This window comes from Python bivittatus, unplaced genomic scaffold (assembly GCF_059951505.1).
Source record: "Python bivittatus isolate LINGU-HERP-01145 unplaced genomic scaffold, Pbiv_v1 ctg000320_np1212, whole genome shotgun sequence".
In the NCBI taxonomy this organism is placed as follows: domain Eukaryota; kingdom Metazoa; phylum Chordata; class Lepidosauria; order Squamata; family Pythonidae; genus Python; species Python bivittatus.
Genome location: NW_028277052.1, coordinates 2,217,483 through 2,241,627, shown reverse-complemented (window position 1 = coordinate 2,241,627; position 24,145 = coordinate 2,217,483). Strand labels below are relative to the sequence as shown.

At 38.6% G+C, this 24,145-nt stretch overlaps 1 protein-coding gene and 1 long non-coding RNA gene across 7 annotated transcripts in view; one reads left to right on the top strand and one right to left on the bottom strand.

The window, feature by feature from the left end:
• The window catches only part of NCAM1 (neural cell adhesion molecule 1), a 176,482-nt gene that overhangs the window by 8,081 nt on the left and 144,256 nt on the right, over positions 1-24,145 (top strand). The window lies entirely within an intron of this gene.
• On the bottom strand, positions 6,197-11,761 carry LOC148216185 (uncharacterized). Its single transcript, XR_015795859.1, has 3 exons — positions 11,663-11,761; positions 10,815-10,961; positions 6,197-7,183 (listed from the first exon to the last, which is right to left on the bottom strand). It is a non-coding gene; the product is annotated as an uncharacterized LOC148216185 (long non-coding RNA).

Here is a 24,145-nt window from a genome sequence, read left to right as displayed (position 1 = left end):
AAAGAAGGTTATCACGAAGGGATTCTACTGTGAGAAAAGCGTCTTGGAGGTGGTAGGGCAAGTTTACAAACGTTAGACTTCTGTACAGGATTGGAGCACTCTCACTAATATGGAGGGAGAAACCCATTCTGTGGGCTCTGAGATACTCTCTTAGGGGATATAGAATCTCAGGCTAATTTATCAAGGCTAGTTCATATGTACAAGTAACTTCGATTAGTTCATTTACAAGGTGTTCAGACCTTTACAAAGTCATTTTCTTGTTAGGAAATGTGTTCATGTGTCAGGATAAATAAGTGGAAATATATGAAAAGAAGCACAATTATTTTGTGAAGAATAGATGAATGCAAATGAGATAAAGGGTAGGATGTACAGTATATTGAATCTTCCTGGCTTTCTTTGGGAATGACATGCCCCAGACTTCTGGTCTGTCTCCCTCAAATTTTTCTGCATGTTTGCAAATATTTTCAGTTTGGAAAGTAGCATCACCCATCAGTGAGGTATTTGTTGTGCAGAAATCCTGGTTGGATTGTGCTGATAGTTGTCTTTATTTTGTTAGATAATCAAACCACTGGAATAAAATCTGATGGTCAGATTTGCAGTGGTTCTGATCCTTTTGTCTGAGAAAATACAGTGCTGAATCTTAAAACCCTTGCTAATATAAAGTGATGTAAATTAGTTGGGGTTCGTTGGTGTTATTATAGCCTTTTCTCTGTGTTGAAACATTGCTTCTCTCTTGCAGCTGTTCATTAGTAACTTTGCCTTTGATGTTCCTCTGAGTGCCAAATGGCAGGTTTTCAAATGCTTTTAATACAGTGCATTTATAACTGTATCACAAAGTCTGTGTTGGAATCTGCCTTTCAGTTTACAATGCAGAGGTCAAAATCAATGTAAAAAAATGGCCAGGGACTACATTATAAAATTAAAACAAAACAAAAAATATTCATGGCTCAAATTGTTTCCATAACCACACTGCACTTGGATGAGGCTGAGTTCAAAGGTTGTTTCCCACTTCATGGCTGTAGCCAGACAGTGTTGCTTTTGTCCTGGCAAATGTGAAGTAGCACCAGCCTCTTGGATGTGTAGAGGAGCTTGATCATTCTGCTTTAATGTTATCTGGAGCAGTCATATTTCTGATAGGAATGAGAACGGCAGTGATAGCCAACATAACCTTGGTGTGTGTGTGTGTGTGTCAATGTAGTTTAAACCAAAGAAAGATGGTCAGGTCAGGTCAAGTCAAGTTTGTTTATTTTGGTCATCAACCGCAAAACAAAACTTTGGAAAGCAGGATTCCTGCCATCCCATTGAAATAATACTGTCGCCAATATCCTATAAAAATGAACTAAAAGCATTTAATTGCTAACACAAACTATAAAATCATGATACCAATACAATGAAAGATTTTACACACCAGAGTGACTATAAAATTTGTGAAAAGAGTGAGAATTTGTAAAGTTTGGGTAAAACTATAGAGCGGTAACTTATAATAATAAAAATAGCTGACATGTAATATGAAATTGTATCACCAAATTCTGTAAATAAACTAAATTTAATATTAATATTGTGCCTAAAGATAGTATAATGGTATATTATAGAGTGGAATAACATGTAAAGAAGTGATTATGACTTAAAGCATAAAGTTAAAAAACCAATTGCAATGAAAAGAAAGTTTGTTCTTGCTCCCCATGGCTCACCTAGTTTTGGTAACATGTCCTTCTGAAGTTGCAAGACATATTGCAGACATATAATGATGGTTACTTTCTAAAATGGAATTGTGTAGGTCTGGTCTGCGTATGATCATTTTTTTCCTTGCATCTTTCTTTGGTCATTTATGTCGGCTATAACATGTATGTAATTTTTGAATGGGGCATTTCTCAGCATAATCATGGGTGTTTTGTGTTCTTAGTTTCAAGACAGACCTTCCACGCAGTGTACATCTGAGAATGGTCCAGGCATTGTTAGGAAAGGGATAATAAAACCACCATGGTGCAACCATACTTGGAATATTGTGTATAGCCCTAATTCTGGTAAGCTAAAAAGATACAATGTGTGATATCTCATAAGGCTGAAAATGGAATAGAAAAAATCAAAAGGTATGATGAATTTGCTTAGGGAATTTGAACTTTCCATAGTGCTGAATTTGGCAATGATTTTTCCTAAATAAATATCTTATGGAGAAGCTAATTTCTTTGTTTAGGAAGTTCCAGCTGTGACAGGGTTTGAGAACCCCTGGCTCTGATTCTCAATTTAATATGAAAGAGTAAATATTCAAGCTACTAGATTAGTGCTTGATTTCAAAATAAATCCAGCTGAGTTTTTTTCAGCTTTATGCAGAAATGTATCTATGTTATATACACTTGACTATCAGTAACTGAGTAACAGTATACATTAACCTTATTCATAGTTCATCAGAATAAATTATCTTTTAATATTACACCTCAGTGGATTGAACCATCTTCAAAAATCCAAACAAAAATTCTAAGACCTCTTCATTTATACCAGAGAGCAGTGTTTTGTTTATACTTGCAGATGGTTTCTCCTGTGTTTATATTACCAAATATTTGAATGGGCAAAGGAGGACATGGATAATTGGAAAGGAGGACAAACGGGGGTGGGGTGGGGGAGGAGGACACACTAACAGTTAACTTTCTTAGCATCTGCGACAAAAATTACAGTGAAAAACTTTAAAAAATATTCTTAGGCCCACATGTTTATGAAATTCCTTTATCCCGCATCAGAAAGACTGTTTTTTCAATTGCAATATTTTTCCAATCTTTATTTTCAAGAACATATGCTAGTGATAATATAGAATTGATGATGACACACTCTTCACACTCTTTCACCCTAGAAATGTGTAATGAGTCATGTGATCTAGAGACTACAGTGATCATAAATTTGGAGAGACTGGAGTAAAGCTGATTACTGTACTGGAATCAGGAAATAAATAATGTAAATCTAGGCTGTCCAGTCCGTTGACAGATGAAGGAAAGGAAGAAGCAGACAATTTACAAAGTCACAATACATGAAAGTTCGAATGACTACTGTAGTGAAAACAGCCCCCTGACCCCTAAAAAACCCAAGACACTCAAAAAGCCAGACAATACTTGATTTTAAGGCTATGCCTGCCAGAAGGAGGACATGAGAACAAAAAGGAGGCTATGTCCTCCTTTTGCGGGACATCTGGTAACCCTACTCCTGTGATTAGGAAAAAAAAGAGCAGCAACCCTCCCCTCCCCCCCCTTTAGAAGATACTGATGCAGATTGCAATGTAGTGCATTGTAAAGTTTAGATTTCCTGCTAGTTCTGGTGTGTGGAGAGATAAGGTAGCTGTAGAGAACTGTGAAAGTGTAAAGTGTTAGGATGGGGGGCGTGAGTTGCTAAATGAAACAGCTTGAGCAGTATAAGCAGCATCTGAAGGTGCAGAAATCTTGCAGCCACGGAGTCTACATGCCATTATTTTCATAGATCATGGAATGAACATTTGAAAGACCAAGCGTTCCTCTACTAATCGTTCCATAGGGCTCTTGGGATTGGCGCCAGATCGCTGACACATGAGCCTACAAAACACAATGGGAATAGAATCCTTGGAAGACACAGGAACTGGCAAGCTGTGATTCTGTTACTGAGTAGTGGTGTGACAAAAGATCATGTCTTTTATAATGGTGTTCTGTTGAAAAGAATGAGATAAGAATGTTTTACACTCCACTAAAAAAAAAGAATACAAAGGAATTATATCTGGCAATTGTGGGTTTTAATTCATAGTGAAAGAATGATCTAAGAATAGCTCCATTGGGATTTCATCACTATTAATCTAGGTAAGCACTGTATATTTCTATAGTTTCTTGTTAAAATTTACTGACATTAAAATAATATATTGTGGATTTTTATTTTGCTGATGTTGGGAAAAGTCTGCAATGACTTTTATTAATATCCACTTGAATGTAAACTGAATCAGAACTCTGTAGATAGAGTCTCAAAGTGTAGCTAAGGATGAATAGTTACCAAGAGGTGTTTAAACTCACCCTTTGACATCCATCATTGGATGAAAAGGCAGATGGCAGAGTCTTTTAGTGTTGATTTTAAGGTGCTAGCAGTCAGGAGTAATAGTGGAGGTGTCATTGATTCCCCTTTAAGTTCTGCCTGAAAAAGGAAGATAAATCAGTATTGCAGATAGATAGAAAGGAAAATAATTCCATCCAAATGTAATATGAATGTACTGTTTTCATAATGATATAGTATATTTGAAGACTGTACCCGTTTCTATGTTGTTTGTGAGCTTTTAGTTGGTTACTTTTAGAAACTGAATGCTGGACTACATGGGTCCTAGTTTGATTCTTGATGCATATAGATTTCTGGGGCATTCTTCTGGAAAATAAGGACTTGAGAAAATGAGGAATGAAAAGGTCTTTCTGAAAGGTTTGTAGATCTGAGATGGTGCAATATCTAAATTTGAAGTATTGCTGAAAATAACCTGTCATTCCTTAGCCCCTGGGCTAAGATTTTTTGGCAGACACTTTGATTTCTTAGATCAAATATGTGATGTGTTTGATGAGATGCAACTGTGGGCAACCTGAGGCCACTTAAATGTCTTCCAGCCACAGTTGTTGAAAATCAACAGTAGAGTTTAAGGCCATTTTAAGACTGAAAAATGGCTAAATCCCCCTAATCTCTAAGGAGAACCCCCCCCCCCAAATATCTGGACCTGCCCATTTGAGTGATACATGCTGGTCTTCTTTCCATCATTGTTGCATATACTGCAACTCTCCCCCTTCCAAAAATGTGAAGTGTGGCCCCAAGCCAAAAAAGAGTGCCCACCCCTGCTTCACTGAGCAGGAAATGAGCTACCCATGATTACCTGAAAGGAGAGGGTCAGTCCAAGATAAACATGCCTAGGGGATGTAATCTTGAAAAGATGGCATGGAAAAATAATTCCAGGAAATGGAAATGTATTCATGAAATTTAAAAAAAAGAATCCGGTTCTGAATGGGTTTCCTCAGTTCTCGCATCTGTTGTCGAAAGCCCAGGCTGTCATTCTAAACAATCACTTGCTGAAATCTCACCACTTGTATGATGCCTAGTATTAAAATCACTACCATTGTCCTGTGTTTTGTAACCATAAACACTTTGAAGAAATCATCAAACATTCATAAACAATTTCCATTAACATATTGATATTTAAATGCATTTTCTTGCAGTTTTCAAATATGAATTACATGTTTGTTTGGGGAATTAACTGTGAGTGGCTTTGCTTTGTTGGTTGTAAAAATTTAAACAAAATAAGCTAGTTTGTGCATGTTTACAAAATATTGACAAATTGGCATCTCTTGGTTGGGTGACATTGAATGATCTTCCCCTTGAAAAGAAAGGGTGTGAATAATTGAAGAAAATGTGAATAAAAAAAACCTAAAAAGAAAGGCTTGGTGGTTTTTGCATGCTTTGGAAAAAGCAGCCTGTCTTTGCATATTAATTGTCACTTGAAAGGCTTTTCCATCCATGGAGAAGACCCACAGTGTGCTGAAGGAGGGGGGAAAACAGGACAGGAGGGGATTGTGATTGTTTTTCTCAAAGGGGTTTTATTTCATTGAAGGGAAAAAAAGAGCCGAAAGACAGAGAATTACTGCAGTGTTTTGTGGGTGGAAGAGTGGCCAACTGGTTGCTGTGTTTTACTTAGACCTTGTAAGTAGCCTGGAATGTAGAAGTGCCAGGTCAAGAGGATAGGATGATGGGGGCGCCTGCAAACCCTTGGTGCAGTACAACTCCTTGAAATGATCAATAGTTTTATGTTCTCTCTCCATGACAACAGTTCATGATTTCATTTATAGTAGGGCTGGGCAAGGAATACTTAAAATTATACTTTTAATAATTTTTAACCTTTATATCACAGGGATTCTTAATATTTGTCTTAAGGAACTGCCCATGTTAAGCCTTCATAGGCAAAACGAGGAGCAAAATGCAGAGTGAGTTTTAACAGGGCTCCCATTTTGCCCATTGAAGCCCAGTAAGGTTTCTTTAAAAGATTGGGGCCCCTGCAAGCTGCCTACAGAGCCATGGGGAGCTCCAACCTACAGTTTGAGAAATCCTGAAATCAAAGTCTGATTCAAAGATGTAAATAGCAAGATGAGAATGATGCAAAAATTGTATGTAGGAAACAGTTTACTAACATCTGCATGCCATTTACCTCTCAACTGTTCCCTAGAGCAGGACCTTTGATTGCTCTTGTTGTTTGTCTCTTGGAAGAGTTATTTGCTATCAATTCAACAGATAATCTCTCAAGCAGTAAAATATTTCCCCTGTCCCCAAATCCCTACACTCTCTGTCCACATTCCTCTTATTTTTTAACTCTAAGGCCAAACCAAGACTCCCTGGAGCAGATTTCTTTTGGCAACAGATGGGAGATGCTGGACAGGTCTATCATGATCTTTCCTTTTTCCTCAGTCTATCTCTGATCAAGTCTTGAATGTTCAGGCAGTTGCAAAGTTGTTACTTTTGAACAATCTTGGGCAGAGTTGCTTGATGGCTATCCAGTAGAATGGACTCGCCTCCCTTCCCCTCCCCTGTCTTGTCATGCTAATGCTTACATTTTTCCTTCCTTCCTATCATGTAGTAGCTCTCTTCCTCTCCTGCTCTGGCAAGTAAGACCAACTTCATCCCCCTTTGGAACTGTACAGGTTGGTTGGGTTTCCTCCTCTCCAGATGCAAGGGTGGGTAGATGGGATGAAGGACCTTTGGGTGCTGAGTTTCTGGGATGTGTGCAGTCCAGTGGATGCTCAGGCAATGTGGATACGCAGCGTGTTCCTTCTTCAGATCTGGAACAGGAGGGCTTTCTTAGTCCCTGTATGGTGAGCCACCCAGAAACTATGATCAAACTTTCACAACCCATATCTCCCTTTGTTAGGAAAAGGGAGTTGGAGTTGGGGGTTTTCTTGAATGCTGTGCAACCAAACCATCAAAGGAGAAAGGGGATTTCTGGCAATCACAGTTTTTGACATGGAGCTCAATGTCAGAGGAAATGGGTTGACTTGAAGTTGCTACACACACAGACGCACATACCCACACTTCTTTTTTAAAAAAATGCAACTTGCTTTATTTCCAAAGCAGCTTGCTCTGGATTCTGTGATCAGTGCACATTTTAAAATATTTTTCTGTGTCAGATGACTTGGTCATGTCTTCTGTGGATCTTGTAATACTGCAGATTAAAAGAAAGGTTAAACCAGAATAGGTTTTTTTAGGTAATTATCTTTTAAAAATAATTATAGACTACAAAACGAAAAAGGGAGCTTTGATGTTCCAATTTTGGTGAACTTGCTTAAATTCTTGAAAGCTCTTTGGAGAAATTATTTAAAGAAACTGAACTACATATTATTCTGTTGTCCTCGATTATGGGGTATATAGTAAGTTTCTTGTTCCACTGAGTTAAGGAGCACTGACACCTCATTTCATGAGGTCTGTTTAAGAGAAGAACGTAATAAAAACTCATCCTATTGGCTTTCCATTTATGTGCTCAAATTTATATAGTATTCCATTATATATAGGTGTGGCTTCTTTAGTTATGTAGTGTATCTTCCAAAAATAAGTTTGTTCTCAGTCTTGATTTGCTTGATTAGCTCTGTTTTAAAGTAGACTGGAAGTAAAATTAAGGAGAGGATGGTTCAGAGTTCAGTGACTGTTATTTTGGGAACAAAGTTTATAATACCTTTATAAGAGACAACTATTTCTTAGGATTGTTGCATAGTTCTCTGGAAGTAGATGCTTTATGGAAGGCATTTATAAATTAACACTCTCTTTTCAGAGTATTCCCCTGTTTGTACATGCTCCTATTGTTATATTTCATGAGGGTTCTTTTCACTGAATTCACACAACCTGCTTAACCAGGTTCTATAATAGGCTTGCAGATATATTTGGACAACAGGCCTATTGCATAAATGCAGCCACTATGTCTCAGTTTGACTCAGGTTTTAACTCTAGCACCAGTGATAAATAGGACTCACCTTTGCAAAGTTATAGGTGTCTGATGCTGGGGATCATTTTGCATAAACCCCAAAGAAAATTAAAGGAAGTATGGGCAAAATGATGACAGGGAGTTCTATGCTGATGGTGGTGATGATGGTCTTCTATCTTGCCTTTTCTTCCCCTGCTTCTCTTAATAGACTTGAAAAGCATCACTAGATCAGCAGTGAAGCTGCTTTCTTCTTTTCTGGGCACCCCAGGAATCCCATGAGAGTCTTTTCCAGAGAGACATTATGGTCCCACAGGCTATAGTACTGGTGGCTTAACATTGTGGAAACAAAGTTGGTTTTTACTAGCTATTCTTCAGTTCAGTGGGAAGCATTAAACAGGCTGTCATCTGGGACATGAATGGGGAAATGCCAGATGTCCCTCTCACTGCATCACTGTGGGCAGAGTTTCATTTGGTGATCTAAGAATTAGGGCTGGACTATCCAGAGTTTGTATCTCCCAAAGGGCAAATCAGGAAATTTTGCCAAGAGCAAACTGTTACATTTTTATTTCAAGCTATATAAATATAAATATTGACATTTTAATAGCAACCTCAGTGCCAAGTGGTCTTATATACAAACATATAGACATACATACATTTGTCATGTAAATCTTTGTATATTAGAGTTTCATTCAAAGATTGAAATGCTCTGTTAAATAAGTTTTAAAAAATTAAAGGAATCCAGTGGTTGTTTTTGGAAGTGATAAGTTACTTTGGGAGTAAATACCAAAAGTATACAATACTTTCTGATGGTATTCCTTGCAAGACTTGAAAAGCAGCAAGACCTAAATTTCTTTAAATATTTTTCATTCTTTCTGGTTGTCAAAATATAATCTGATGATATGATTTTAAGAAATATGAAGTAGTACTTAGCTGATGCAGTAACTGTTAAGTCCTTGGAGTCTGTCACAATTTCTTAGTGATGCCTTCCTCTGTTTCTCAAGATTTGATGGTGTGGTGTATTCCAATTATGTACTCCAAAATTAGAAATCATAGGAAGTTGGTGGACCATAAGCCTTAAAGTGTCCATTTGTCTAATCCCGCATGGAATTGCCGTATAAAAATTTGATTTTGCCTTTTTACTCTTGAAGGTCTGTACCAAGAATTTGAAATATTTTCTTTTCACCTTACTATTTTTCATTGTCATTCATTATATTTGGAGATACGGGTAGCTGAAATAAACACTTATTGATATAGTAGATATGTGAAAATGGTGCTTACTAACAGTTTACGAATATCTGCCCCCTTTAAGGAAAGGAACCCAACACTTAAAACACACACTTAATTTGATCTAGCTTTTTGCATACTATTTGAATGAGCTCCTAAAAATGTACTTTTGGGTACCTTCCACCAAATTTATTCTGTTGAATTGGATTGTTACACAAGAAACAAAGAATATTGTTTGGCAGCGTTTGGCTGTGATTACTAGCATGTCTTGAGTATCATATAAAGCTTAAGCTGAAGAAAGTGGGCAGGACTGGGTATCAACAGCCATGCAAACTGCAGGGGAAGTTATTCGGGAGGAAGGAAATAAAGTTGACTGAAGAAATGCAAGAGGCAAAACTTTTGTGGATTGGATGCATCCTGTAGGTTTGAGGATTTAACTGGCATTCAAGGAAAGGACTTTTCTTTGACTATGTTCAGACAGTCCTCCAACCAATACATACAGTACTACCCTTCTTTCTTTTTCACGGTACACTGAAAGAAAGAAGGTTACCAGTTTCCTCTTTCAGTTAACAGAAAACCAGAATTTGGTGTTTCCTCAAATGCACACGCACACACAATAGTTTGTTTCACTTGAAGAACAGCAAGCAATAGTTTGCAGTAACACGAAGTAGAAAACTGTTAATTTCCTCCCTTTGCCTGTGAAGGATTGGGAGGAGTGGGTGTAAAGAGCCTGGGTCTAATTGCTCTTATGTCAACTAAGAGCAGCCTGTAGTTGTTCACCTGGTACAATTCAGCTTTCTGCTCTGTTCTTGTACCATGTCTGGTGAGAAACTGATATTTGTTTTATGCTGCCCTATGACCATAATAAACTTCAGTGTAATTTGACTGTTGGCTTCTGAATGCAGGGAAAACTTCAGAAATTCTTGCACCCTTCGTTGTTCTTGTGGGATGCTTCCCTATTCCTTATTCTCAGAGAGATGATCACACCCACCTATTTTCTTAACCCTTTTATAATTAAACGGGAAGATTAATTGTGCAGGAGAATTAAGGGGCTACATAAATCTTTGCATTGCTTGCTGGTTCTGTTGTACAGATCAGCAAGCCTGTGGATTGTAATGAGATCCCCTCACTTCCCAAAGGGTTACAGGAAATAGTGATATGAAATGATGGGAGCACATGGGGGAGGGCAGCTAGCTTTCTTACCATGGACAATGGCATTTACATTTTATTATCAGTGCTCTTTCAAATGAATACCATGTCCTTTGTTGATAGAACTTGGAATGGATCTAGAACAAGTGACTTGGAGCAAAAAGACTATAATTGCTTACTGTACAGTGTATAACAAATGCATCAGTTGATTAGCATAAGAAAGAAAAAAATAGTTTTTTAATGCTGATGGTATTTAACCCTGGTAATGGTTCAAATTCCAAATGAGATGATGTATTTACAAAATTTTTAGATTGCATGCTTGAGTTACATATATAAATCTGGAGACTTGATTTTCATGTGGACTTCCCTCTTTTGGAAGTACTTTTCCCAAGGAGTGAGCAATGATACATGTCTTCTGAGCAAAAGCCTGTGGCTATTAAATGATGCTTGCTTAGACTACAAAATGGTACAGTAGAAGGAACATAATTCGCTGTTGCAGCCTTACCTGATATGGCACTGTCCAGATGTATTGGAATTATACTCCCAGAATTCCCAGCCATGAGGAACATTCTAGACATTTTAGTCTGGAGAGTGCCAGAGGCCACTCTGTTGGCAGTTGGCTTTTAACTGTTGTCTTGAATGTTGCTAGCCACTGGAGTAGAAATATAGAATGTCAATTATTACAATAAATAAATGGTGGGGTGGACAGTTAATGCTCTTATTGAAAGTGCTTTTTTGGTATAGTAAGGCAGTTGTGAAAACATGGGATTCTGAGTGAGGTGGTCATGACATGTTCTTATTCAGGCTTGTTCTGGCCCCAGGAGTCTTTCCATTACCCTTATTATCATCTTTGGTTTCCAAGTGGGTCAGCAGAACCAAATATTAAGCAGTGAATGTTCAGCGCATTGCAGCATTGCTGTGGAGAAAGGTTTGAATGGCATCTGATGCTGCTCTCAGAGTAGTGAAGGTTTTGTGGGGCCCTCCCTGCTGCTGGGCTTGGAAAGTTTTCATCCTGGGTTGGTCTTTGTGGAAGAGGGCACCAATTTTGAAAATCCACTGCAGTGGATTTTTCTAAATACATACAAACATGGGAACAATTCATCTATGCATTTCCGATATGGCTGAAATACTTAACATTTTACAATCTTTGAAATTATTTGTCTTTTATGTTCATTATTGGGAATAATTGTACAAAAAGTTGTATTTCTGTTTCTCTGTATGATTTATATTCTGCTTTCTGGCTGGAAGCCTACAGTGCTTCACAACATGCATATAGTATGACAATCCTCTTTAAGAACACACATTAAAAATTTAAAGCAATGAAATATATAAAAGTGAAGTTTCTGGATGTACCTGAAAAGAAGTCCTGCTGCAGTAAAAGTTTCATTAATTTTAATGAGTTGGATCCCTAAAACAGCTGCAACGTTTGTTCAGGCTCACACAGAAGCTTGAAAAAAGTCAAGCTGCTTTAAGGAATAGCAGGGAAGTGTTGTGTTTGAACAAGGTCCAAAGTATTTTTGAAGCATGCACACCCTTATAGGAAAGTTCATTCCTAAATGGCCAAGAGGCCATTTCTGATGAGTCTGTTCCAGCAGGATTGCAAAGCCATTATTTGCTCAGGCCCACAGCATGATTAATGATATCACTGGCAGCTTTTGGAGATGTGTGACTGTTGTTTCCAGGAGCCATAAGCAATTTATTAAAAGGAAGAGTGACTTGAGATTGAAAATGACAACAATGTAGAAGGTGGCAATGTGATGTACTTGGGCTCAGCAATGCTTGTTGATGTCTACAGTGCCCAGACATGGAAATGTTGTGGTGATATATTATGGTACATATAAAAAGCAACTGGTGCAGGGAAGGGGGTAAGGCAAGATTAGAACCAAAAAGGTTTTTTTATCTGGAAAAATGATTTTATCTTAGCTCCTGGCTTTTCAAACTTGGAGCCAGGTATAGGAACCATACAGATGCTATGCGAGTGATGAGTAAAGCATCTTGCTAGAGGTTGTAGGAATTCAGCACTTTAAATTGATTTAGGCTAAAAATACTTTGCCTGCTGTTGCATGGATCACGAAACATTTAGAATTACAGGTTTTGATGTGTGTGTGCATGTGTGATCAATATAGTTGAGAATCCCAAATTTATTTTTCAGCCGAGGGCATCTGAAGTGAATGTAAAAAAGAGTCAGACTTTGTACTGTATAATCATGGCCATTTTGTTGACTTTTTTGGCCCCCCATGCCTATTTTGAGTCTAATTAGAAGGAGTCTGAGTAGATACTGAAAAATTCACAAGTGCCTAAGATGTGATTATTGTCTCCTAAATTTGAAATACTGTTTCACCTTTGCTCAAGAAAATGTATGCTTCTGCCTTAGAGGTGTCGCTAACAGGCTCTTAAAACTTGCCTTTGTATAAATGCTGAGTAATATATTGGGCATAATTTCAGCCATTTAATTTTTTTTATTATTGAAAGAGACGTAAAGGTATGCTTAAGGTTAGGAAAGTTAAGGTTATGTGCTGCAGTAATAATTAGGTCTCAAGATTACTTAATTTTGCTGGAAGCATATCTCACTTAATAACTTTGTGTGTGTGTGCGCGTGCATGCTTTCAAGTCAGTATGGACTCCTGGCAAGTGCTTGGACAAGTCCCTGCAGTTTTCTCGGCAAGATTTTGGAAGTGGTTTGCCATTGCCTCCTTCCTAGGGCTGAGAGAGAGTGACTGGCCCAAGGTCATCCAGTTGGCTTCGTGCCTAAGGCAGGATTAGAACTCACGGTCTCCCAGTTTCTAACCTGATGCTTTAACTACTACACCAAACTGGTGTAATAGTAAGATTATTAAAGTATGTTTATTAAAATGTGCCGTGCAATTTTAGGCTTCTTTAATTTCTTAAAATTTAAAAAGAAAATATCAAAACCCTTATGCAAACCTTCATGAAATAAATAAAAAAAAACCCTTCATGAAATTAAAAAAAAATCCTTCTTTTGTAGGGTTTTTTCCCCTGTCATTAGGGATTGTTCATGTAGACTACATTAAAACTCACTATTCAATTAAAAATGTATGGGTTGCCTCCCATTCTATGCCAGAAGTCTGATAAATACAAGGAACAATAGAAATAACCTTTAAGTAGTCCAAATGATGAAATCTAAACTGTTACCAGAAATTCCCACTTGTTTTGGCATCTACTACTTTCTTTGTGAACCAGAAGGTATTTCTAGGTGTGAGGAGTATACAGTGGAAATATGGGAAATATAGCTGAGTACTGGCAGCCACCGTGAATAGCTGTAGAAAAATATGTGGGGTGAATTGAGGGAATTTGGAAATACTTGGTCATTCAGATATAATCTCTGAGCTATCATTTGAGGAAAGTGGGATACAAAAACCTGGAACATTCAGCATTTGGAAAGATGCAAACATATGGGAGAGTATGGCTAAGTTGATCTTCCATTCTTGCTTTGACAGTTATGAATTTGTAACTTCTCCCATCACTTCAGATAGTTTTTCTGAAGTTTTGCTCTCATCAAGGCTAAATATTAGGTTTCACAAATATCAACCAGTCTTCAAAGTCTCTTTGGAAAGAGGAACCTGAAGGAGCCTTTGATTCTCCTCCCCACCTTCTTTCTGGTGATTGATATGTTCTACCTGGAACTCTTAGGGAAATATTTCCTTACATCCAATTATTTTTTCATTGGGCTCCACATTGTCCCTCATTACTTTTTCCCTTCAAGGATTGCTAACTTTGAGAGACCCCAGTTGATCTGTATTTCACAGGGTACCTTCTTCAAAATTGTATAGTTAATACTGTCCCATTTCATTGGGATAAAAATCTCTCCATTTTTGAATTCCAAATTGTCCTTGACCTAGACTTTTTGTGAAAATGTTCTTTTTAAGTAAGATTAATATTAAGATGTAGAATCCTTACCCAAACTAAAGTTTTCCTTTTATAGGAAGAATGTAGAGGTTAGCTTAAATTATGCATGTCAACCAAGTGATTAATTATGTGCCATCAAGTTGGTTTCAACTCTTATTGACCACATAGATTTTCTCCAGGATGATCTGTCCCCAACCTGGTTCTTCACATCTTCCAACAGTGCACCCATTGCCTCTGTAATTGTGTCCATCTACTTTGCTGTTGGCTGTCCTCTTTTTCTTTTCCTTCCACCTTTACCAGTATTACAGACTTCTGCAGAGAACTAGATCTTTGAATAATGTGTCCAAAGTATGATCATGTGAGCCTGGTTATTTGCATCTTGAGTGAGATATTTGGGTTGATTTGTTTGATGATCCATTTGTTTGTTTTCCTGGCTGTCCATGGTATTCTCAGGAGTCTTCTCCAACATCAACATTCAAAAGCATCAATACTTTTTCTATTCTGGTTCTTCTATACCATTGGTTCTCAACAGGGGCGGTACTGCCCCCGGGGGACGGTGGGAGGATGCTGAGGGGCAGTGAACTTGTTTTGGGCAGTAGGGGGGCGGTGGGCATGTTTTGGGTGGTAGAGGGGCGATGAGCATGTTTTGGCATTCGAACTTAATTTTAAAACTCCCCCCAAAATTTATTAAATCGATTATCCGGTTTACACCATTTGTACCAGCAATAAAACGAATGTACGCAACGGCTGCCCTCACGCACTTCTAAGAATGGTGAGACGAATTTGTATTCTAGGTAGGATGACCTTGAAGAACTCGACACTATGATTCTTCTCCAGTCCCAACCAGCACAGCGCATGCGTCAGCTGTTTTCCTGCACGATTAATCGCAGCGTGTGCGTCAGCTGTCTTCCCGCATGATTAATCGCAGTGCGTGCGTTGAGCGTCCTTTCAGTATGAATGTTTGATTTGACCCGTGTTTCTTGAGTTGCTTTTCGTTCGCTTCATTTCTGTTTTTTCCCCTCAGTTTCGATTTACTTTCATTGTTTATTTGGCCAGTCGGCTAGGTAAGTGCGCTTATTAGTTACTACTCTTTTAGCGTATTTTTTTGCTGTTTTTTTAAATTATCTAATTAAGAATAAAGAATTTTTAAACATTAAAAAAGCATTTGCAAAAAAAATAAAAAATAAAAAATAAAAAAAATTAAAAGAGCATCAAAAAAATAAATAAACGTATTTACAGCATTTTGAAATAAACGTATTTACATAAAAGAGCATTTAAGCATTTTTTTTGCATTAGTCATTTTAATTTTAATAAAAGGAATGCAATTACCTTCCAGGGCAAAAGTATCGAATTAAATCGAACAAATTTGGTGTGTAAGTCTACTGAAAAAAATTACTTAAAATTTTTGCCTTTTATAATTCAGTAACTCCCCCCCCTCCCCATACCCTAAATTACAGGATTTTCACAAAGGGTGGCGTTGAAAAATTTTCTGCTCCTTAGGGGGGCGGCAGCTTCAAAAAGGTTGAGAATCACTGTTCTATACAATGCTAGCTATACAATACTAGCTAAAGATACAATAATTCTTATGGAGTGGTTCTGAGACCTGAAAATTATTTCAAAGGTTCCTCTAAGGTAAAAAGGTTGAGAAAGGCTGGTATAGACACATTCCAGCATCTGAATAACTTTTCCAAGGGCTTCATTGCTACTCTACTGGCTTGTCAACTCTTTAATGAGAGGAGTCTGCTCTGTGTTCCATTTCTATGCCAGTTTATTTTATTATTTATTTATTTATTAAATTTACATGCCACCCATCTCCCCCAGAGGGCGACTCTGGGCAGCTCACAATTAAATCCAGTAAAATATAAAAACAATAAAAAATATAATAGCCATAATTAAAATAGCTAAAACAGTTCTATATAAAAGGACTATATACAGTTCAAGATAATGGGAGGAGCAGTAAAGATTATCCCCCCAGCCAATTCCAACAGTGCAAGCCCCCATCAGGCTGCCAGGCCATCTGACATAGCCATGTCTTCACACTCTTCTGGAAGGCCAGGAGAGTTGGGGTGGACTGCACCTCAGGTGGTAAGCTGTTCCACAGGGCAGGGGCCATGGGAGAAAAGGCCCTCTTCCTAGACCCCACCAGCTGAAGTTCCTTGATTGGTGGGGTCCACAACATGCCCCTTCTGCCAGACCAAATGGGGTGGGCAGATATAATGGGGGCGAGACGGCTCCTCAGATAACCTGGTCCTGTATCATGAAGGGCTTTAAAGGTAATAACTAACACATTGAATTGGACCTGGAAGCAAACCGGCAACCAATGCAGCTTGCATAACAGAAGTGTTATATGTGCCACCCTAGGGGCGTTCAAAACTGCCTGCACTGCTGCATTTTGTGCCAGCTGTAGCTTCCGAATACTCTTCAAGGGTAGTCCCATGTAGATCACATTGCAGTAATCCAAATGGGAGGTGACCAGGGCATAAGTGACCGCATGGAGTTGGGTGCTCTCTAAATCTGCTGGGTTCCATGGTTGGAATTCTGTGGATTGTAAATTGGAAGATTGTTCTAATTTAGTGCAGCTGCTGAACCTTAGGGAACAGTTCAGCTCTCAGGGGCTGTTTGGAGACCAAATGTCTGTTGTGAAATCTTGAAGCATAACACAAGCCCAAATGTAAATGGGTCTCGAGAGGAGAAATGTAGCAGAGCAATCTGGATCTATTTGCTTTGTTGTCCCCAGCTCATCAATCAGACACAAAGGCGGCAGTGGAGTGGGGGCTTGGGGGTGGAGGATGCTGGGGACAAATGGAAAGGTTGTTTTCTTGAACAGAAGGCTGGAATGCCAATTTATTATCTGGCATTCATTGTGGGTGGGGGTGGACGAAACAGATGGAAAACACATTCTCTTTTAAAATGATTGTCTGTAACCTACATCTTATCTTTTCTTTCTGTCAAAATAAAGCAACATTCTGTTACAGACATTTCTTTTAAGCCTGGTTTAAAAATGTTTCAGTGAAATCTTGGATAATTGCATGCATGGGATTTGGTTCAATAACAGGGAGATAGAAGGGAGGAAAGAACAAGTATTATAGTATGCAAGGGTTAAAAAATTCCCATGATTGCCAAGTGAAATGAACATTTGAGTTAATGGTGTCTGACTCACTAGGAGCCTCCATGGTTGTTTAATGCATGTAGTCATTTATAATAAAGAGATAGTTGCCACAGTGTTCCAATATGACATTTCTTCTAGGGAGAGTTGTTGAGTGTGAATGTTGTTGTTTTTTTTTGAAAGGTTAGATACGAAATAAGACAGTTACTTGTGGAGGCTTCCATTGTGCTTCTATCTCCCCAGATGCCTTATTCAGCTTAAAAAAACCCTCATTTTGTTGTGGTAATACCTTGTTTATATATTTCATGTAGGTACTTTCATCTGTTAAATAGTGTATACTATCTCTTGACATGTAATGCTTCTAAAGATCCCCTTCACAGCACTTTAGATATCTAATGGTGCCTCAGAATAAGTTGTGGAAAAATGTTGGCATTGAGTTTAATAATAATAATGCCTAGTGTTTTTCCCCTTGCCATGCCAAAACATGTAGGGGGGATAAATGCCATGGGCATCTTCCATGGGTTAATTTCTAGATCAGAATTGTTGAATTACATTTACTATGTAGTTGGAAGCAATGAAAGTTGTAGTCCAGCACAATTTGGGGTCATTTGGGTGGATCATGTGGATCTAGATGTTTCTTCAGTAGAATAAAAAGACCTCAAGTGCCCTTTTGCTATGCCTAGACTATATTGGTTTGGATTTCTGGGTGAGTTATTCAATTACCAACTGCAAACTGAAAGCCATTGGAAGTAACTCACTATATAAATATTTCATTGTTATATTCTGTGTAGAGTCCCGTCATCAGTTTTTGTATATTTTGATATTGATTGGTCTCTTAATCCTAACCCTTAATTGGGAAAATTAGTCTTCCATTTCAGTAACTGTAGGATGAGAATAATAGCTGCACATGTCTAATGCCTCCTTGGCTAACCAAGTATGGTGGTATAATGATAGGTAAGTTATAGTTCCCAGAGTTTATTTGCATGCATTGACATTACAGCACTCTTATCCAACCTGATCTCTTCCCCACGTGCTAAGACTAAAACTCTCAGAATTTTGAGTCTTTGGATGTGGACTGTGTATTCTGGAAATTATATATCCATCACATCTCAGTGGTGTGAGATGGAGGAAGGCTGCAATAAAAATGATCTCTAAATTATATTTTGCTTTTTTCTGAAGATTCCCCACTGTCTTCTGTTAGGATGCCTCACAGTCCCTAGTTAAAAGCGCATCTTGGCTATTGGAACACAATGACTCCTTCCAAAGTTTTCATTTGGAGTATTGATTCCATAGGAAACAAAATGGTGGAGGAGAAACAGGAGGAGGAGGAAGCAGCAAGTGGTTCAATCAAGGTCGGCCAACAAACCTGTAGCACAATTAGGCTTAGAATTTATCTAATGTATATTCCTCTCCCTGTCTGTCTAAACTCAGTGGAAGGAAATCATTGTGTGTAGATTGTAGCCTTCAGTCTACAGTCCTTTCAACATCACTGCTTTTGGTATTATTTCTTCTGAATTGCTTGAAAAGTGCAGAGCACAGATGTTTACAATGTAGTGAAGGCAATAATTCCTGTCTTTTCTTGTTTACAGTAAGTCGGTGTGGTTCAAAGGCTCAACTAAGCGACTTATTCTCAGTCCTTTATTGGATTTTTTCTTTTTTGGTCTGATGGCTATTAATATTTAATTCCCACAGTAATGATATACTTTTCTCATTTTGCTGCTGAGGGAGGAGAGGTCACATTGCTCCCCTCCCGTACTTCTGGTATTGTGTGTGTGTATGTGTGTGTTCAGTGAAAATTTGAAGAGTAAGGCAAAAATGAGGCACGAGATAATGCAGTTATTTCTAGTTCAAAGCTAAGCAGGTCGTATATGAGCCTTGTCTAATTCATTATAGATTACTGCTTTAGAATTAGAAAACGATGTTATAAATCATGATGTCATTCTGAACTAATCAAATTCAGGCAAAGAGCTTTAGAATTCCTATGAGAGCTGCCCATCGTGTACAGCTGTGTCTTGAACAGCAATCAGAGCTTGAGAGGAGATGGGCAGATATCCTTGCAATCTGATGCAACTTTTTCCTGCCCCCTGGACTTCTTTTTCACAGAAGGGGACAACATGAAATAAGTATACAGAAGTAATCATGAAGAACAATTCAGCTGTAACTTGAAAAGAAACAAAAGAATTCTTAAAAGCTGAAGGGAAGAAGGAGCAGTCTAGCTTTGTTGGTAGAAGAGTTGTTGTTGCTCCAGGATGCTTGTCAATGGGAGAAATGGCTTCTTCTGCCACTGAACAAAAATGGATAAAAACAGGACTTTTTAGGAATTAGATTCTGCAGCCTTCGTGGCCTTTCCTCCCCAAGCCACATAAGCAAAAAAACCATTAGCCTTCATGGCTAGAAGTGATGGGAGCTATAGTTCAGTTCTCCTGGTGAGAAGAAGGCAAACATACAGGCTAAATGCTGGAGTGCTCCCCTGTGTCATTGGGGGCGGGCGGGGCGGGATTAGAGAAAAAGCCACCAGTGTATAACAGGGATGGCCAGTTCTGTGAGCTTTCATATGAAGTTGATTTATTATTAACTATAAAAGATCAGAGGGAAGTATGTGTATAAAGTATTCACAATTCTGAATACATGAAAAAAATATTTTACAAAGGGGTCTTTGTCTCTGAAGAACTATAATGTATTTGTTTCCTGTGAATGTGGAGCTTTGCAAATCATATGATTTTAAAAAATGCCTCCAAGGAATTTCTTACTTAAGCTAAAGATGATGCAATATAGAGGAAACAAAATGGCAGGTTGAAGCTTGGTGGAGGGAAGTTGGCAAATCACATGAATAATAATGCTGAGTTTTCCCTGCAGACTTTGAGCTGTGTCAGTTGATGTAATAACAGTCTTGGGTTGTCTTTGTTTTAGACTAGCTCTGAATGCTTAATTCTCTGGCATACTGTAGAAATGACCTGGATCTCAATATGGACATTAAGCAGGCTTGGTGTCTCTGTTTCCAAGAGACAGAATGATTGATTTGGAGACCTTTCTTGCACAAGACTTGTAGGGACATTAATCCTTTGCCTGTGAATGTTTTTAAGGCTGATTCTGCCCCTTTCCTCCTATTAATTAAGTTGAGAAGAAAGTGAGGGGGACACTGTTACGTGTGACCGATACTGAGTTCTTTTCTGTTCCAAGAGGTGAGGTGTGGCACTTACTCTCCACCTCATCTCTCTCTCTCTGTTCTGGTCACACTCAGATGTTTCAGAATGTACTGCAAGGAAAACAGGGCAGTGCTATGACAGATCCTGTCCTGTCTTGGTAGGTGGTACTGTGGGTGCAGTGGTGTCTATCCAGTGAGATGGCCAAAGCAAGTGGGGCAGGTGAGGAAAGAGAGCTTTTCTATCCTCGGACAATTAACAACTTTTTCTGAGAGATTTGGGGAACTACAATTTAATAAAACAAAAGGGCTGCAGATCCTTGCTTGGTGTCTGTTCAGTTGACTCTTGCCAATATTAACCCTGAGAGTGTCTTTCTATATATTATTCTAGGGCAGTGATTGATGATACTACAAGGCATTGTAGTTTCAGTAAATGTTTTGCTTCTTTGTCTTGAAAGTATCAATACATAAGTGGGTTGTGTGTTGTTATTTTCATTTGAAGGGCTGGGGAATATACATTTCTGAACCCACTGACAAGGATAGCTGTGCTAACTAGGGATTATGGAAGTCGAAATCATTTGGAGGGGATCAGATTAGAGAAAGCTGGCATAGAAATTCCAATTCTGTTTTCTCTTGCATACAGAATTGTATTCAATGCACTGGACATTGTGAAGGATAAAAAACCATCTTTATCCCCCTCCCCCGCCAAAAAAAAGAAAGGAAGAAAGGAAAAGTGGAGTTGAATGTGAATCCCGGGGACTTCAAGAATATATCCATGTAGCTTTCTTGGCATTAACATGGAAGTAGTTTCCCATTGCTTTTTCCTGATGTTTTTCCAGTTCCCAGTCTAATGCAAAGCCATAGGCACTTTCTTTGCATCTCTAAGAAAATGTGTTGGAGTCCTTCCTCCTTCTTCCTCCTTTTCTCTCCTTTCCCCTTCCCCTCTCAGGATAATGAATTTTATAGGTAGTCCTCACTTAATGACCCTAATTGGGATCAGAATTTCTCTTGCTAAGCGAAGCAGTTGTTAGGCAATACATCAGGTGACCACACTGCTTAGCGACGGCAGTTCCAGTAGTCCTGGTTGCAGTCGTTAGGCTAGGATCTCACACTTTTCCTACCCTGCCTAACCCTAACCGTTTGTGAGGCCTGCCTATCTCCCCTCCCCATTTCTGCCCTTTTGGATGCTCTGCACTTTGCAAAGGTCTTGCGAAGGGCCAGCAGCTGCCTCAACCAGGTGCACCTTGTCTGCAGTGGGAGGAAAAAGATGGCAAATGTCATCTGGGACAGCAGGGGTAGATGGCGGAGTGCAGGCTGGGGAGGGGGAGATGGGTGGGGGGCACTGAAGCACACCCTGTGGTCGTAAATACGGGCATGCTGCTGAGCACCTGAATTTTAATCATGTGACCTCAGGGGTGCTCCAATGGCTGTAACTTTGAGGACAGGTCATAACTACCATTCATTCAGTACTGTTGTGACTTTGAACAGTTGCTAAACGAATGGTAATTAAGCAAGGACTGTTTGTAATACCAAGATGTGTTACAATTAGTACCATCGAAATATAATCATCCCAGAGAAGGTCTATCTATGTGGTTGCTAAAAGTTGCTAAAAGTTGACAGTGACTTTGTGGTGCATAATAAGTCAATTAGTATTTCAAAAACAAAACACTTGCAGATTCTTCCCATGTAGCAGTTGATGGCCATAGTCCTTGTGGGCAGAGTGGAAGGAAGTAGGGCAGGGCAGGGCAGGAGTCCAGTGGAAGCCATCTTCCTGGATGGTCCCATGTCTTCTTGCTCCTCTCTTTCACCCATAATTCAGCTCCAATAATTCTTAGCCAGTGTTATTGTAATTGTTTTTTTTTTTCCCTGTGGGAAAAATAGCTTCAAATGTGGTAAAGAAACTCAACATTCCTCACCAAGCTTGGTGATGGAAAACACCAACAAATAACAGCTATCTCACACATATATATTCTTTGTTTTTCATGTATGCTGATATTTCTGTCCTTTTAAAAAATCCTTGATGGGTTGATTCACTGGACATATTTTACAAAACCATTTTTTTTATTGCTGATATTATTTTGCTACTAAAAAAAGATAGAGCCTCCCTTGAGGTAAGCTATTCTGCTGACTTCGTGGTTAGTGGGGAGTTAATTTGTTTTACGCTTGGGGAAAAAAAGTTTATTGTCCTGATTGTTGTCCATTATTACCAGTCTGATGAAATAAAAGTTTATGATTGTCCCATGGGACAGCAGCTGATAACAAAAATCACCCATATGTTATTTGATCCATCTCATTTAATGAGTTTGGCCTTTCATAGATAATGTACATGGGTGTGTATAAAATGTGTCACTTTTCTAATATCTTTTATCATATGATATATGTAACAAAAATAACTAGTCTTAAAGCTGTGTCACTGGGTGGTATCTTCTTGGGTGGGCGACCCCCTACCCACTTTTTACTAGCAAAGACTTCTAGCTGCCCTTCCTTGTCTTTCTGTTTGGGGTGGATTTTTTTTTTTTCATCCTGGGGAAAGTGCTTAAAATACATGCTAAATTATTCAAAATTTAATGATGCCCTCTCAGGGACAAAGATGAAAAGCACAATGACGTGTGTCCTCCAGACCAGGAGACCACCCTTTGTGTGTATTGAACTTAAAGCACTACAAAAACACTACTCTTAAGAGATACATTGAATGCAAATTAACCCCCCCCCCTTTTCCTGCTCAAGGAGCAGAAAGCAAATAGAAGTGACTGTTATTTAAATGCAGTTCAAATCTTGATAAGAGCGCCGGGTAAACAGAGGGAGCTGCAACACTTGAGGGAGAAAGCCACAATTATAGCAAATTTGGAAATTGTCTGAAATGCTGATTTTTCCCAGAATGTAAAATCACAATATGTTGTGTGTTCTGTTGCAGTGACTCTTCAAGAATGAGGAGTGTCAGATGAGATAACTTTGCAACTTTGGGGCTTGTAGGTTGTTTTGGAGAGTGAACATGTTCAGCTGTCAACCCTAACTCTAACCCATTAACCAGTTTCAGGATTGCCACCTTTTTCTTTTGAACCTAACCCTCTCCCTGAAATAGTAAATCAACACAGAGGGATAAAGAGAAGTTACTTTTTCTAGTCATGTGAAAGCTTAAATTCAGTGTGTCAGGTGAGTGTGAGATGTGGACAAGGCCAAAAGCACAAGATGGCAAGTTTAAGAGGGACCATTGTGAGAACGAATAGATGTATTTATACCAGTTAGTTGTCAAAGTTCAGAGTATATGCATTATGCAACATTTTTCCCACTATGCACATACACAGGCAAAAATGTTCCCTCAAATAAGCAAATATTCAGGAAATATGCAAGATTTGAACAATGAGACATGTCACAAAATATGTAGATATGCAGAATTCAGAGTATCCATATTGCCATAAGAATGTACCTTACTACATATTTTTAACACATATAGTTTAATGACATGATGGCTATATGTACTTCTTGATTGGCATGTCTCTAAATAGTGGCTGCTGAGGGATAAAGAATCTGAGAAGTGCTATTTTGCCCTCCTGTTCTATTTGTGGATTTCCTATTGACACTTCCAGTTGGCCTTTGATCTGATTAAGCACCTTGCTTTTATCTTATATATTAAAGGGCTTTTTTATTGGACGGATGCATTTTCTTTACTTCGAGATAGGAGCAGGATCAAGCTGTGATAGAGATGGACTGTGAGTTTTAT